We start from the raw sequence: 16,212 nt of genomic DNA, 5'->3' as shown, positions 1-16,212 counted from the left end.
ATAAAATTATTATAAGTGAAATCGTCTCTTTTGGGTCAATTATAAAAGCTCCTTATGCTTTAATAGCATTAAGGTTTATGTACTGAAACTTCATAAAAATACGTTATATTTTCTATACGGTCTCTATAATACAATACAAAACCCTTAGACAATATGCCATAGTGGAAAGTTTGACAAGATTCCAGAATTCTATAGTGGTTACCTGAAAGTTACGGGGTAAAGGAAATCCTATTAAGGGAACTATTCAAGTTAATAGGTTCAGCGAGCTCCCTTGGTGTCGTGTCACGCGGTATTTGCATAAATTATACACATGAGACTCATCTAACTCTATAGCTGGGGAGATGAGAATTTCGAATAATTGGCCAATTTTATCATAAAACATTTACAAGCGGTGTAATGTGTAATATAGTTGCTTCATTCTTTAGTAGTGAGAGCTTCAGATATTATATCAAATTGTAACAATAGCTATAAAGCTTCAGGACGAACACGAATTATATAGTATGTTAGTATATTGTAAATTGTTTCAGGTATGGCTTATGAAATCAACGTTATTTGCAGAGAAAACAGTCATTCCGTGCTCCTATCGGGTAAATACTGAGAAAACTATAACAGAAACACGTTTTCTTTTGTTATTGTATTTGGAATTTGTAGATCTTTAACAAAATTACAGAAACGTCTGTGGCAACATGTACAATTATTATTTATAGATAAGGCACAGAAACCGTGTTAAGATGAACGATTAATACCGTAACACTACCCGCCAATTCTAAACCGATTAGCAGAAATCGGACCTGTGAGCAGATGTATTGGCAATGCTCTGCAGAAAATATTCTTAAAGTCTCCTTAGTCTCCTTTTGTGAGACAGTCATAATCCAAAAAAGGGTGAAAGAGCGGGATCAAGGAAGGGTCAATGCTCCACGTAGACGTTTCGTCGTACACAGCCAAAATGATCGGGGATTAAAATATATGATATGTCCTTGGGTTAAGATGGACATATGCCAGCCAATGTGATGGCCTAGAGGTTACAAGTTGTGAATATTAACCGAGGATTCTAAGTTTAAGCCCGGAGAAAGCACCGCTAAATTCATGTGGAGTAAGCTCCAAACACTCTCGGGCGAAAGGGTGAGGAGTTTTTGCCCAGCACTGGATCAACAAAGGGTCTTTCCGTTCCAAAGGCTTGAAAATTCAACCTATTTTTGCAATGACTCAGATATATATAATGAGGTTTATAAAATTAACGTTTTATTAAAAAATCATTGGATATATTTTTTAAGTCATTCATCCTTAAAATATAGATTTATCAATTGTAAATAGAGGTGACAATATAGTAACGGCCAATAAAGCTATATCGACAGGCAACGTATTTGTTCAGCTCGGTTTGTCTATGGTCGTTAGTACAAAATGGCGCGCGACCGTCAACCGTAGACAATGGCGGTAACGCTACATATCGTATTGTTGTGTTCACTACTCCAGTCGGTCTGTTTAATACAAATACAGATATTGCAATGGCTAATTCGAGTTTAATGTAGAATAGTAAATATATACAAACAGTTATGTACTAATCGCAATTGATTACTGTTATATCATAATAGTAATGAATTATCAGAACTATTAATAAAAAAATAATAATAATAAAAAAATATATAATCAAATATACATGATTTAATTTGAATAAGAATTAGTTATTTGAAAATAACCACGAATTCTATACAGGGAGCTTAGTAAAACCGTCTGGGCAGATACATGTCAGTCTCCAGTTTTTAACGCTAAACAATTAAACTTCAAACTAGATTTCGATTTGAAGGACGAATGAACCCGTGTAATTTCATACAAAAGTGAGATTTTAGTTTTCATTGTTTTATCACACCTTGACGGTGACAGGAATGTTTAGTAATTCTCATAGTGGTGAAAATAAGAAATCTATGAACGAAGGTGGCCGTTTATCATCAGAAAAATTTTACACGCCTGTATCTTTTTAAACTTCTTATATATTATAATAATAAGCCAAGCACATTATAGTCTTATAGTACTATAAAAAACTTAAAGCATTACATAACAATAATTTTATAAAATCAGTCAGTATAAACGTGTTTATTTAGATGTGTTTATCGTTGGTTGGTTGTGCAAAATGGCGCGCATACGTCAAGCGTAGACAATACCGAGAGCGCTTTACGTCATATCGTTCAGTGCACTTCGGTATTGATGGCGCTGCAATGGCAATACCTTAATAGTAAACAATGATAAATTATTTACAAAATATATACTCAACTCGATTCTGTTTAATTTTCAAATATTAAAAACGATTATAATAGCTTATAGTTTCAGGGTGGACGTACGTTATAAAACATGTTTATACGTAGCACATTTTTTGAGATATACCTAATAATGTTCAATGTATTCAGAGAAATAACTATTGGTTCGGGCGCTTTTCACATAAACGCTTCAGAATCTGTAAAAAATGAAACTTTGTATAAAGTATTTTCTGTTCTCCAATATGATTTGTCTACAGTAAAGTCAGATAAAAGTATATAATATCTATCTTTTATAAATAAACAGACAGGTAACATAATTGTATCTTTTTATCTATTAAATTAATAATCTTTATTATTTATAACCCTTCTATTCAACCCTTACTTATTTTCTCCAGCAGTACATTGATATAACAGCTTAGAAAGTTTCATGGTTTCTCATAAATTCAATGAGGCGAAAGGTAAAACTTTTGTTAATAAGGTATGACTAACTTTATCGATAAATTATTGTTTTGGTGGAATCAAATACATATATAAATATATTAAAAACAATTTTGATGTCCTTTTGTAAATTGAGAAAAAAAAACGGAAATTGTTGGGTAGGGTAATATGTCGCCATAATTGAGTTATTCTGTGACCGGTAAAAGGTATTTCTTTTACCAGATAAGTAACCTATCGAAGAATAACTTCTTTATACCTCGCTTTCACTTATATAATTTCTACAGAACCACCGCATACTTCCTTAGGTACAAAGGAGATAGCAAATATCAATTAATGAATAAAAATGAAATATATTATGTGAACATTGTGGACGTGTCTCTGGATGGTCAGCCTAAATGCCTAAGCGCCAATGTCATTTGGTGCTCGCAGTGGAAAGGGAATGTCTACGCCGTAAATAAACCTCGCATTTCAAACAAAAAGCTTTTATTCTGAATGTTAACCGTAAAATGGATGTTTTTATTGTTCACATTTACATTTCGCTTTGTATGGAGCAATTGTAATAGTTTGGTTAGAATGGAGTTTTAAGTTTCTAAAAAACGGACTGCGTTGATCATCTTTTCTGTTAAAACTGATAACGAAAGAGTATTTATATGTGTATGAAGTTTCATAGTCAAAACCACAATGTTCATAAATTGTACACATATAAAACCACATTTTTTGTTACTTGTTTTATTTTAGTAATACCTTAATTAAAGGCTATTGATTTTATATCGGTCGAGAGATGTCTGGTGACCTGTAACACGGGCTTATTATTATCAATCAACGGCACCAGCGATGCAAAACCAGAATAAGCAATAGCTAGCAGAAGAAGAAATATCTTCAATTGCTTTTTATAAAAACTTATTCTGGTCATTTTTCAAATTTGGTTTGTAGTAATAACTTATATTATTAACCAATTATAATATTGTAATCACGGTCTATTTATGTTTGTTATATCACTGTTACTACTTTATATACTATTCAGCAAAAATAATCTAACCTAACAAGTAATTTTTCTGAAGAGTCTTTATTTTATCATATAGTTCACTATTTCCTTGACTTTATGAAACGAAGTTAAAACTGGAATTGAAGTTTCCATCGAAGAATATAATGATTTCATCGAAAAGGTTTCTTTATTCCAATGAGTTGCTTAGAAATTAAATATTCAATTATGACTTGATGTTTCGTTCTCAGATATCAATTGTTACGAGTTTCCAGCAAGTCGATTTTAATGTAATTCTACGAAATGATGTACTTTGTAATTTATAAAAGACATTATAGAATATTAAGTATATTATGAAAGTAGATAGCTATAGAGCATTCGAATTGTTTTTAAAAATATTTTCATCCACTCAGTATACTTACGAGTATTCGTGTGCTAAAGATATACGAATGAAGTACAGCGTGTATCAAAAAATAACAGGTTCAGAAATAGACTCGTTAACTAGACATATAATGACTCTCTCGCTCCACGAGGGCTCGTCACAATGCTTAGCCCCTAATTATGTTCCTGGTTCCGTACCCATCGTTTCGAGGGCAAGATTTTAATAGTACGTTTTTAATTTGTCAACGGGTTTGAGTTAGTCGAGGTCTAATTTGCGAGATGGGTCGAGTGGATGCTAGATGCGATGAATGGGCGTGGAAAGGGCAAAGCTTCACTATGGAGTGTACTTGGTTGCCTGAGTACTGTACTTGCCGGGGATTTGAGTATTGCGGCCCTTGTGATCCTTTAGCGGACGCAGAGCAATGACCGGGAACAGGTGGCTATTATGAGGCAAGACGTAATAGAATTGTTTCAAATTACCTTTTAGTATGGTACTGTTTTCGGTGTTTGGTAATAATAATGCTAGCAGAGTAAATATTTACCTAGATAGATACTATTTAAAAAAAAAACGCAATTTTATCTCTTGCGTATTTTGCATTATATAATTTTTTTTTTTAATTAATAATTTATTTTTTTATATAAAATGTAACTGATTCAGGCTCATTATTTAAAAAAAAACTACACGAGATTGTATTGTCATCAGCACCCAAAGTGTATAAAAAAAAGTTTAAATTTTATGGATTGCACTGGTTTAAATTCAGTTGTAGGTAATATTTGACCCACAAATACTAACAGGCAAGGATAACTAAAAGTTTGTAGGAACTATTTATTACTAAGTTTCATTATAATACATTCAGTCGTAAAAGAAATAATCTATATTAATAATCTAAATGAGAATGTAGCTCTGTCCGTCTCTCTGTTTCACGGCTAAACATTTTGGCCCGACTTTGTGACTTTGACAGCGCCTTCTAGCCATGAGTTATAACAAAGTGTATAAATAAAAAAACCTTTACCCTGAAAAATACGTATCTGAGGCAATTTTGATAGTAATCGGTTAATCTCAAACAGATTTACCAACATCGGTTGTAATATATTATAAACAATAAGATTAACAACAAAAGCCTTATGTTAAATAGCTTTGCAAACGTATCGATATTATACCATCTTAATTCGTACAAGATATCACTTACATGGCAAATTAGCGATATCAGATTCAAGAATTAATTAATCCCCATTAAATAAATCTTGCTCCATTTTTTTACTTAAGAAAAGGACATTTAAATATAGCACACTAGTTTCCAATGTATGAGAGAGAGATGTGCCTGCGTGGTTTTATACTTTTCTTTACCCCTGAACACGTGTATGCAAAATTTCATGACAATCGGTTGAGCAGTGAGACGTGAAAGCGAACAAACAAACAAACTCACTTTCGTATGTAATATTAGTCAGGATGAATTGATTTGAATTTGATGACTAGCAGCCAGTTTCTAACTTTAGTAAGTCCGAACACAAAGCAAACTTTCCTCTTTATAACTTTACAGCAGTATTAATCTGTTGTATTACAGAAAGTGGGTAGTAAGTTACTGGTCTTGTTACCAGTATTTATGGAGTATGTTATACTAGTATCGTGTAACTACTCCAAAATATTTTAAGTGAGGTACTAAAAGTAGATTTTTTGTTAAAAATTGTACTTTGTATTTAACATAAGTACATTTAAAATAGTCATAAAATTAAATGATCTACATTTATATATCCTATGGACATTGCTTAAATATTCTCGTTGTTTTCAGTTTGATATTAGACATATTTACTCGGCTAATGAGTGCGAAGTAATGTTAGTATTCCCTAGTGCAATTACATAGCATTTTATACGGAAAAGTTTAAAAACGATGTAACAAAATAGTGGACACGAAAATGTTATGATAATGATAAAAAGACATAAACTGTTAATATTACTAGCAGTCTAGAAAAAAATCTAGAATATATTAGAATATACCTAAAATACCTAAATAAAACAAAGTAATTGAACAAATTTGAAACTATAAATTACAAAAGTCAATTTGCACGATATTAAATTAAATTTCAATCCAGCCCAGCTTCAAACTTCGTAAAAGCTCCCGTGCTACTCGGCATCCATCAGTAATTCACTTAGTCGGTAATGGGTTTGATGCCCGCCTGTGTACCCTGTGCAATGTTTATCTCCTAAAATGTTCACGTTTCGATCAAGCCCTCAGAAACAAACGGGTCACAAGTGCGTTCAAACCTACTTTCATTAGGTATGAACGCACATCTATTATTTATAAATCATCAATACGAGGAATAAATTTAAACTTAAAATACCCTTAATATAAATATTCTATCACATATAGCAACAACTGGTTTTTAAGTGAATATAAATAAATATTGGACAACATCACATACATTACTCTGATCCTAATGTAAGTAGCTAAAGCACTTGTGTTATGGAAAATCAGAAGTAACGACGGTACCATAAACACCCAGACCCAAGGCAACATAGAAAACTAATGAAATTTTTCTACGTTGACTCGGCCGGAAATCGAACCCGGGACCTCGGAGTGGCGTACCCATGAAAATCGGTGTATACACTACTCGACCACGGAGGTCGTCATCGTCGGTTTGTGACGTTAACGATGTTATGATAGTATCCCAGAAGAAAAGCAAAAAATCTCTGTTCCTATATTTAAAAAAATATACACAACGTTAAAACAAAGGTACAATTAGAAAGATTATAAATAATAACAGATTATGGGAATTTAATTATCAATATTCTATTGATAAAATTAAACTTATCTCAAATTTATAAGCGACATTAGCTGAAAAAATCTGGTGAGTTCCTATTTTGGTTACTTTCCTCGGACTCAGGTGATTTATTACCCGAACTGAATTGTGATATTTTTTACGTTGATATTTAATTATTAAATAAGTTACAGGTAATACGACAATATTTAATAAAGACGTTTAATTTTAAATTTAATGCAATTTTGGTATAAAGACAATTAATAACATTGACTTCTGTATAGAAGTTAAATTTCCTCCCAGTTCAAGAATGAACTTTCCCCGATAGTCTTTTGTTTTACATATAGATCTATATGTGCTTAAGGGACAGTTTTCCTCGCGGACGACTATAAGCGGACGGAAGAGGCGAGCGGCAGGCTTGGTCAAAATAAAAAGCGAGGTATGGTGTTGTTAAGAGGCATTGAATGTATTTACCGAAAGTAAAATTAATTTTTACATTTGGATTGAATTTTACATGGAGGGAAGTGATTCAAATTCAGATATTGACATTAATGAACGTATTTATACTTTAAACAAATAAAATTAAGTATAAATAATAAAATAATTATATTTATGCAATTATATTAGCGCGTTTCGTTAGAAATGAATTACTCATTAATGTAATTAAAATATTTTTATAATGTTATGAGGAGCGTAACATTTAAGATCTTCTTCTGAAATATTTAAGAAAAATCTCAAAGTAGTATATAGTAAGAACACAAACAAGCAAGTGCTTTATTTTTAAACAAATTGTATGTATATTATATACTGCAATACGATATATGTATGTGTACGTTTGTATATCAAGCAATCTGCATTCTGCAGTGCAGTGGATCAAGCTTTAAATCTCAACATTCAACATAAACACGAGACAACGACCTTGCCAATGAGAAAATACACGAATTGAATTTTCTTCCATAAACAACAAACGTGTTTATTGTGCTAACAGTCATTTGTTCATAATGTTTTACAATAATGACTATTATTAATATGGAAATACTAGTCACAAATGTACATCTTATATATAAAAATAAGTGGCATTTTTCGTTGTCACTTTATAACTCAAGAACTCATCTATCCAAACCAAATTTTTAGGGTTTGTGCGGACTATTTAGTAGATGGTTTATGTGAATTTTGCACAAAATCGGTCGAGTGGTTCTTCATTTATCACATTTTTTGTAACAAATGATTTCAATAAATGGCGGGTCATTTTGTTAATGGAGATTCTTTAGACGGGAAGATTTTTTATCAATTAAAAATGAGTACACTCATCCACCAGTTTCAATAGGTAATAGTCTTAATTTAATTTATTATTTCCAAATAACCCATGGCATAGCATTAAATACTGGCATGTAACACAATTTCTTATTTTAAAAATGATTGAGCTGTCATTAGAAATAATACAAAAATCAGTTAGAACATCTATTCATTTCTTAAAAAAATATATTACTTAATTGCTAACTATTTAAAAACTAAAATCATATAAATATTTATTTACGTTTGCCGATTTAAAAGTAGCGTGTACTTTCAATTTTTAAATTTTACTCAGTTTTTTAGTGCGCTGTCGGTGTTTCATGTTGTTAGCAGGCTTTATTTGAATTAAATTGTCAAACGCATTTACACAAACGGTAAGTTTTGAACTGTTGAAGTGATTACATGTATGTTTCATAATTTGAAAAAAAATATATATTGCTGTGTATTTTATTATTTTGTAATGGATTATTTTATTGACATTTTTTTATACATTGACAACGAATGCAGTTATATAGGTACAGGGTGAAATTTTGTTGGTTGTTTTCCCGCAAAGAATTGATTTAGTAGTCAATACCTACTCCTTTTGTATTTTTATTTTTACGCGAAACTGAATCGATATCATAAAATAACCACCAATATTTAATCCCGTATATTTCCAGACACATATGTATAAATACTGATACACCACTATTAATGTAGCAATTTGTTTTCAATTTCATTTTTTCTTTTGTATATGAAGGATGAAGGATTAATGCCACGAGCCAGACGAGCAAATATAGGTCGGCAAACGCGTAATACAAATTATGTGACATCTCAAAGACGATCATAGACTGCAGATGAACGCACACAAGCTAATGCATCGCAGCGTGAACGTAGTGCACGAAATAGATCTGCTGACCCTGTGCCTGTACTGAATCTTCCACGGCGATCACGAATACGTTGTGCTACTTTGACTGAAACGATGTGTGCTGCTTTTAATTACAACAGTCAGATTGATTATAGTATGTACGGATACATTGGAATGATGGACGTAAAATGCAAACGCAAAATTTTCAGGTGAAACGCCCGGCATGTGTTGTGCTAATGGCAAAGTTAGATTGCCAGCATTAGAAATTCCACCCGAACCATTATATTCATTAATATTTGGGACATCTCTCATTCTGCGATTAACGTCAATTATTTTATGGGATGAGTGTACAATGGCGAATAAAAAATCACTAGAAGCATTTAATCGAACGATGCAAGATTTACGTGGTAATCAACAGCTTTTTGGTGGCGCTTTGATATTACTGTCAGGGGATTTTCGTCAAACATTGCCTGTCATTCCTCGATCAACTCCTGCTGATGAAATAAATGCCTGTTTGAAGTCATCAGTTCTTTGGAGATATGTACAAAAATTTACACTAAACATTAATTTGCGTATTAACCTACAAAATAATCCAGCTGCCCATAAGTTTTCAAAACAATTGTTAGAAATTGGTGATGGCAAAATAAAAATCGACAGGACCAATGGATTGATCGCTATACCGAACAATTTTTGTACTATTGTGCAATCGATAGATGAATTGATTGAATGTGTTTTTCCGAATATTCTTCAGAATTATATAAATCATGATTGGTTGAACATTCATATCAATGCTATTACTTTTCAAATTCAAGAGAAACTGCCAGGTGTATTCACGACATATAAATCAATTGACAGTGCTATGAATCAAGATGAGGCATTGAACTTTCCAGTTGAATTTTTAAATTCATTGGAACCGGCTGGCATGCCACCGCACTGCTTAAATCTTAGTTAGTTCTTTAATTATATTATTGCGAAATATTAATCCACCAAAACTGTGTAATAGCACCAGATTGACAGTGAAAAAGTTATTGCCAAATTTGATCGAAGCTACGATCTTAACTGGTAAATCTAAAGGTGAAGTTTGTTTGATACCGCGTATCCCTATGATTCAAACTGATATGCCATTCGAGTTCAAACGATTGCAATATCCTGTTCGTTTATCATTTGCGATATCCATCAACAAGGCCTAAGGGCAAATACTTCACGTTTGTGGTGTGAATTTGGAAGGATCATGTTTTTCACACGGCCAACTTTATGTTGCCTGTTCCAGAGTCGGTACCCCCAGCTGATTGTTTATTCACACTCAAAATGGAAAAACCAAAAATATTGTATATCCAAATGTTTTGAATTAATTTTTTAAATAGCTAGCAATTAAGTAAATATATTTTTTTAAGAAATGAATCGATGTTCTAACTCGTTTTTGTATTATATCACTTTATACGTAGTGAAGCACGTACCGGGCCGCTAGTATTATTATATTATATATTTAATAAGTTGACCAGTATCGTTCATATTTATAACTCCTTGATATCTTATATATCGTATTATCAAATAAGTTACAGATATACATCTGAAATTATTTTTGAATTAATATTCTTATACTGAACTTTTGGTTAAATTTTGTATTCGGTTTTTGCGTATGAAGCGATTTCCTTAAATAATAATCTATGAACCGTCTCGTTACTTTTTATCTTTATGACATTTAGGACTTCGTTAGCAATTTCTGCTTACAAGATTTAAGAATGCGGTTCATTTAGCATTTGATGGTTCAAGGATAAGATGATGTCCTAGTTTATTATATTTTTTATTAAACATGGTTCATACTATTAAAGAAGACAAGCTTGATTGATTTATAAATATAATTTGTAAAGTTATATTAAAAACAAAAGAACCAGTTTTGATTGATTAAATTCGCGTTTAAATCATTATACTATATAAATATATCGGCTCGACTTGTCTTGTCTTGTAATACTTAACTTATACTTAAGTGTAAGTGAGTCTCTTTGGGGAATGGTCATCGTGGCTGAAAGTTAGGAGGACACTATTAATATCTAAATTTAAATTATTGAAAATGCAATTTGATGCTTTATAATTGACGTTTTCGTTAAATATTAACGAAAGGAACAGTTCATTTAGGATTTACTGAAAAAATGGGTATTTTTTAATATACGATAAATATTATATATCTATATATTTATTATAAATTAGATGCTCATTTGAGATCATTATTTAACAAATAGCAGACAATAAGTGAAAATAGAATTGATATTCTTAAAAGAATGGTTTGGATTTAAATTACAATAGTGAAAGAAACGAAAAAAAGAACGAACGAAATTTTCAGTGAGAACGAATGAAAAACGCGTGCACAAAAACGTAGAGTAAAAGATTGCTTGATAAAAAAGGATCACTAAGCCAATGCAAACTCGCTAAGGATTAAAGACATGATCAACAATGATAGTCATGTAGTTTGCTAACGGAATACCTAAACAAACTAGTAACAGCCAGCGGAAAACCAAAACAAAATCAAGTATTTTTAGTTATAACTTTGCAATATCTTGCAACAGATAAAATATAGAGGACATGAAATTTCAAGCATATTTTCATTCAAAACTGATATTGGGTTTGGTGTATAAATCAATAAATTTGATGAAAACATCAGTTAGAGATTAGACGATAACAGGGGCATAAAAAAAGCTAAAGAAGCTGAGAAGATAAGAAACTCATTATCAAGATCATTATTATGTTTTAGAGTTGAGTTAATAACAAGCCAATAATATAATAGTCATTATTGAAATAGTTTTTGTACATTTAAAGATACCCTGACATCTTAAATTGTGAAGACCAGTAAGCTAGGAAGAAGTTATATTGATTTTGTTACAGTATATACTTATATAAATGTTTTGTATGTAACCACAAACGCATATATCAGCGTCAAATTCGTAAAGTAATTATGTAGTTACAGTAATAATCTATATATATAAAATAACAAGTCCTGACTGACTGATTCATCATCGCTGAGCGTAAACTATTAAAGCTAGGCTACTCACGTAGGATCATTTTATTGAGTAGACACCCACTAAGAAAGGAATTTTGGAAATTCAACCCCTAAGGGGGTGAAATAATGGTTGAAAATTTGTATGGAAGTCGGTTAGTTTTTAAGGTAGAAACACGAAACTTTGTTTTTGGGATACTGATTAAAAATGAGTAGGTATGTATTTTAGCGTTTCTGGGTACACTACCTCTAAGGGGAGAAATAAGGGTTGAAATTTAGTATGAAAGTCCGTTATTTTTTAAGTCAGAAACACGAAATTCTATTTTTTGAATAATGGTTGAAAATGTGTATATACGTATTTAAGTATATCTGCATATTCTACCCTTAAGAGGGTGAAATAAGGGTTGAAAATTTGTATGTAAGTCCGTTAGTTTTTAGGGTAGAAACACGAAACTTTATTTTTGGGATACTGATTAAAAATAAGTAAATATGTATTTTAGCATTTCTTGATACACTACCTCTAATGGGGTGAAATAAGGGTTGAAAATTTGTATGTAAGTCCGTCATTTTTAAGTTAGAAACATGAGTCTTTATTTTATAGGCTATAAATTAAAAATGAGTAGATATATATTTAAGCGTTTCTGCATATTTTTCCCCTAAGGGTTGATATTTCTTCTGTAGGTTAGTCTGGAAATCCGTCAATTTTGAAGTAATAAGCATCAACCTTTATTTTTGGGCTACTGATGAGAAATGATTAGATATGTATTTAAGCGTTTCTGGATATTCTACCCCTAAGGGTTGAAATAGTGGTTGAAATTTCGTATATAGGCTAGTCTTGAAGCCCGTCATTTTTTATGTTAGGGGATTGGCGCTCCAATAATGTAACTGACGAATTTAAGACTTCAAAAATTATGCAACGACACCAGACTAATAGTAAGGGTTCTCTATCATTATATCATCGGATACAGTTACTAAAAGAGAAGTAGTGTATATTCCACGAATATCTTTGATACCATCAGAATACCCCTTTAATTTCAAGAGAGTACAGTTCGCGCTTAAAGTATTATTCACGGAATAGATATAAGAGAAGACTGTTTTTCGCATAGACAGTTCTAAATAGCATGTTCGAGAGTGAGCTCTGTAAGCAGTCTGGTGTATCTAGCCCACGAAAGTCGAACCACAAATGAGGTCTAAAATTAACGTAATATTTTAAATTATTCTGTAATATAATCAATTTCCACGAGAGCAAAGCTGCGGGCAACAATTAGTAATTAATAAAATTATAACGCAATCATCGAATAACTAATTGAACGTGTGGCCATCATGCATTAAGCTGATTAAATTTTTACCGAGTGGTGGTCGGTGTACCGATTTTAGGTCAGAATTTAAACGTAATTGTTTTTTGTGAAGACATACTGGTCACCTATAGACCATACTAGGAACGTGTCAGACAACAATATATAGTTTGTATTGATTAGTAAGAGACTATGTTTACTAGACAGGTCCGTCACAGACCAGCACTATCGCGGGTCATGCACGGAGCGTCAATAATTTTCAGTGAGAATATTTCCTGATACGTACATAGCATGGTCATGATAGGGGACGGTGTAGTGGGCAGACTCCCTAAGACTGATAAGAAATGCGTATATGTTTTTTGTATATCAATCGGTAGTACGTTCAATGTCATTATAGCACAAAAATAGCCTTGAGTAGATCTAGTTATATGACGTTATGCTATTATAAATTGCCTTCCATAATGACATATGACGCATGCGTCACAATTTAATACGGTTATTAAAATGTGACACATTTTTTTTTAAATTATATGCATTCCATACTGGAAGTACCTTAACATTCAAATTAACCTTGTAACTTCTACTCGAATAAAGTATATTCTAATTTCAAAAGAATAATCTTGCTTAATATTGAATTAATTTATAGCTTAAGTCTTTTACTATATATTCATAAAAAATACCGCAAGTTAGTTATAAAATATAGCTCAGAAATATGGACACGCTTAATGCCTTTTAATAAATAAAATAAATCTTATATTTAAGGTAAATTATTGAAGATCTAATAAATATAAATGTCTAAATCCAAATTCCGATAGAGATAATATAGGCACAGATAAAGGGACCCTAGAAAGAATAATAAAGTGCAAGATGCCACACGAAATGACACTGTCAAAAGTTTTTTTACAAAATGGCGTAAATAAACAGACTATGTTATCAAGATGAAAGTAAAAGGAAAAATATAGACAGCAACAGTGATGGGCCGTTTTATTAAAACTTTATTTTGCAAAATTATAAATATGTATTGTAACTTAAGTTAAATATGCGAAACAAGTATTTAGTTCATTAGTCGTTATTTTTACCATAAATTATAGACAATGATGTCAAGTTCGTCGTGTTTATATTTTTCTTAAATTTCGATGTAATTGAAATTGAAGAATTATAGTCGGTGATTAATCTGTCTGTTGTATCGAAGCATCGTAATATTTTCTGAAGATGCCAAAAGTATTAATAAAAATGTAAATTATTCTAGGATAAAATATAAAAAGATTTGAAAAATAATTACAATATGGCCGTCGTGATTCTTTTCGATTCCCCACTAAGTTTGAAAGAGCATTGCCTTAATAATTTACTTAAACCGCCTCGATCTTTAAAGAATTATTCGTATTTTTGATTGAAAAGTTAAATGAAATTTCCTTGCTCTCTTGTTACGACGTTGATCGTTAATTGGCAAAACTCAAGAGGCGCGATAATCGAATCGGTGCTTAATGAGCTGTTTCTTTTCAAAGCCTTTATTACTGCTACGGATGTGTACACGATTGTAGTCCTTTGAAATATTTTATGAATGAACGAATATATTCATCATCATTATACATACAAAGAGGAATATTTAATCTTTTAATCAATAATATATATTATTAAACAACGAGAACGAATTTGATATCGTTTACAATTTTGTAGAGTAATAAAAAAAATCGTAGGATGTGGCGAATCTCAAGCACAAACGTTTTTAGTATATAACATAGAAAAGTATAGCTTTAAATAAGAAAAATTGGCATTTAACTCGGCAAGATACTTTTTAGAAATGTTATCAAGTCATTGTCTTTTAAAGTCTTTACGTTAATTTTATTTAAATATTCTGTTCTTCTTGCCGCTGTAGTTAATGGAGGATATTTTTCAAAGCTAATTGTCGAATGCTCAGCCGTCGCGCCATTCGAGATAATCGAATCGGTGCTTAATGAGCCATTCGTAACCGCGAAATTGCAAAAATGGTCTTTCATCAATATCCCAATCTTTTTACGTTTTAAATGTTCGGTGAGAACAATAAAATCTGTTTACATTTTAACGATTAAACACGTCACGGTTAAGAAGATATATATAATTTTTTATACTTATTCGTCGCTTGGGAAATGCTAGATAGTATTAGACAGCAGGAGATACTTATGTCTTTGTGATAGCGAAAAATATGTTATAATTATAATTACTTCCTATTAGAAATACAAATAATTTATTTGTATTTCTATATATATATAAATACAAATAATTTAACATATAGAAGAAAAGCTCCCCATTCATTTCATAAAATTACATATTTTATGTAGCAAACAAAATATATTAAGTTTCATATCATAAAATTAATATGTTTATATAAAGACATTTAAAAATATTTCATGATTGATGATGTACTTAATACAAAAATATTTAACAAAAAAAAATCTCATAGAGTTCCATACCAAAATAGCAATTATTCTGATGGTTTTCCTTAATCTTCTAACTAAATATAAAAAGGACCTTACCTTGAAATCGCTCCTACGTTAATAACACCTAACCTAAGCTACACATTACTACAAAGTCGGCTACAGGTCATAAATGTATCTAAAGCATGTTTTAGATAATATTGGAAATTTAAATAAAATATACTTGAAATTGTATAATATAATAGATAGAAAGAACAGTTTTCTGCAGACACGATCAACCGAGATCGCGGCGCGCGGGGCACTGACCAAGCTTTGCACCCCGCGCCGCCCCGTGCAAAGATTATGAAACATTCAGCTAAAAAGGTTCAACGTTTAAGGAAAGAGGTCTGCTAATAAAAAAAAAAAATTTAATGTATTGTTTTTTCCAAAAACCGATGTATTTTGTAACTAAGTAATACTATTCTTTTATCTTTTATTTTACCTTAACAAATATTTGTATGATTTATAATTGTTTAATGTATGTGACGGCTTTACTATTGTAATTACATAAACGGATTTAAA

The 16,212-nt window shown here is 31.3% G+C and overlaps 1 protein-coding gene across 2 annotated transcripts in view; it reads right to left on the bottom strand.

Annotated features, from left to right (window-relative positions):
• The window catches only part of LOC113396932 (thrombospondin type-1 domain-containing protein 7A-like), an 83,286-nt gene extending 67,324 nt beyond the window's left edge, over positions 1 to 15,962 (bottom strand). For both annotated transcript variants that reach the window (XM_064215905.1, XM_064215906.1), the window contains exon 1: positions 15,751 to 15,962. The gene's annotated coding sequence lies outside the window, so the exon portion shown is untranslated. The remainder of the gene's footprint in view (positions 1 to 15,750) is intronic.
• Between the last annotated feature and the right edge of the window lie 250 nt (positions 15,963 to 16,212).

The sequence above is a fragment of the Vanessa tameamea genome, chromosome 9, assembly GCF_037043105.1.
Source record: "Vanessa tameamea isolate UH-Manoa-2023 chromosome 9, ilVanTame1 primary haplotype, whole genome shotgun sequence".
NCBI classification, from domain to species: Eukaryota; Metazoa; Arthropoda; class Insecta; order Lepidoptera; family Nymphalidae; genus Vanessa; species Vanessa tameamea.
Note: the sequence above shows the minus strand (reverse complement) of the source record. Positions and strands in the feature narration are given on the sequence as shown.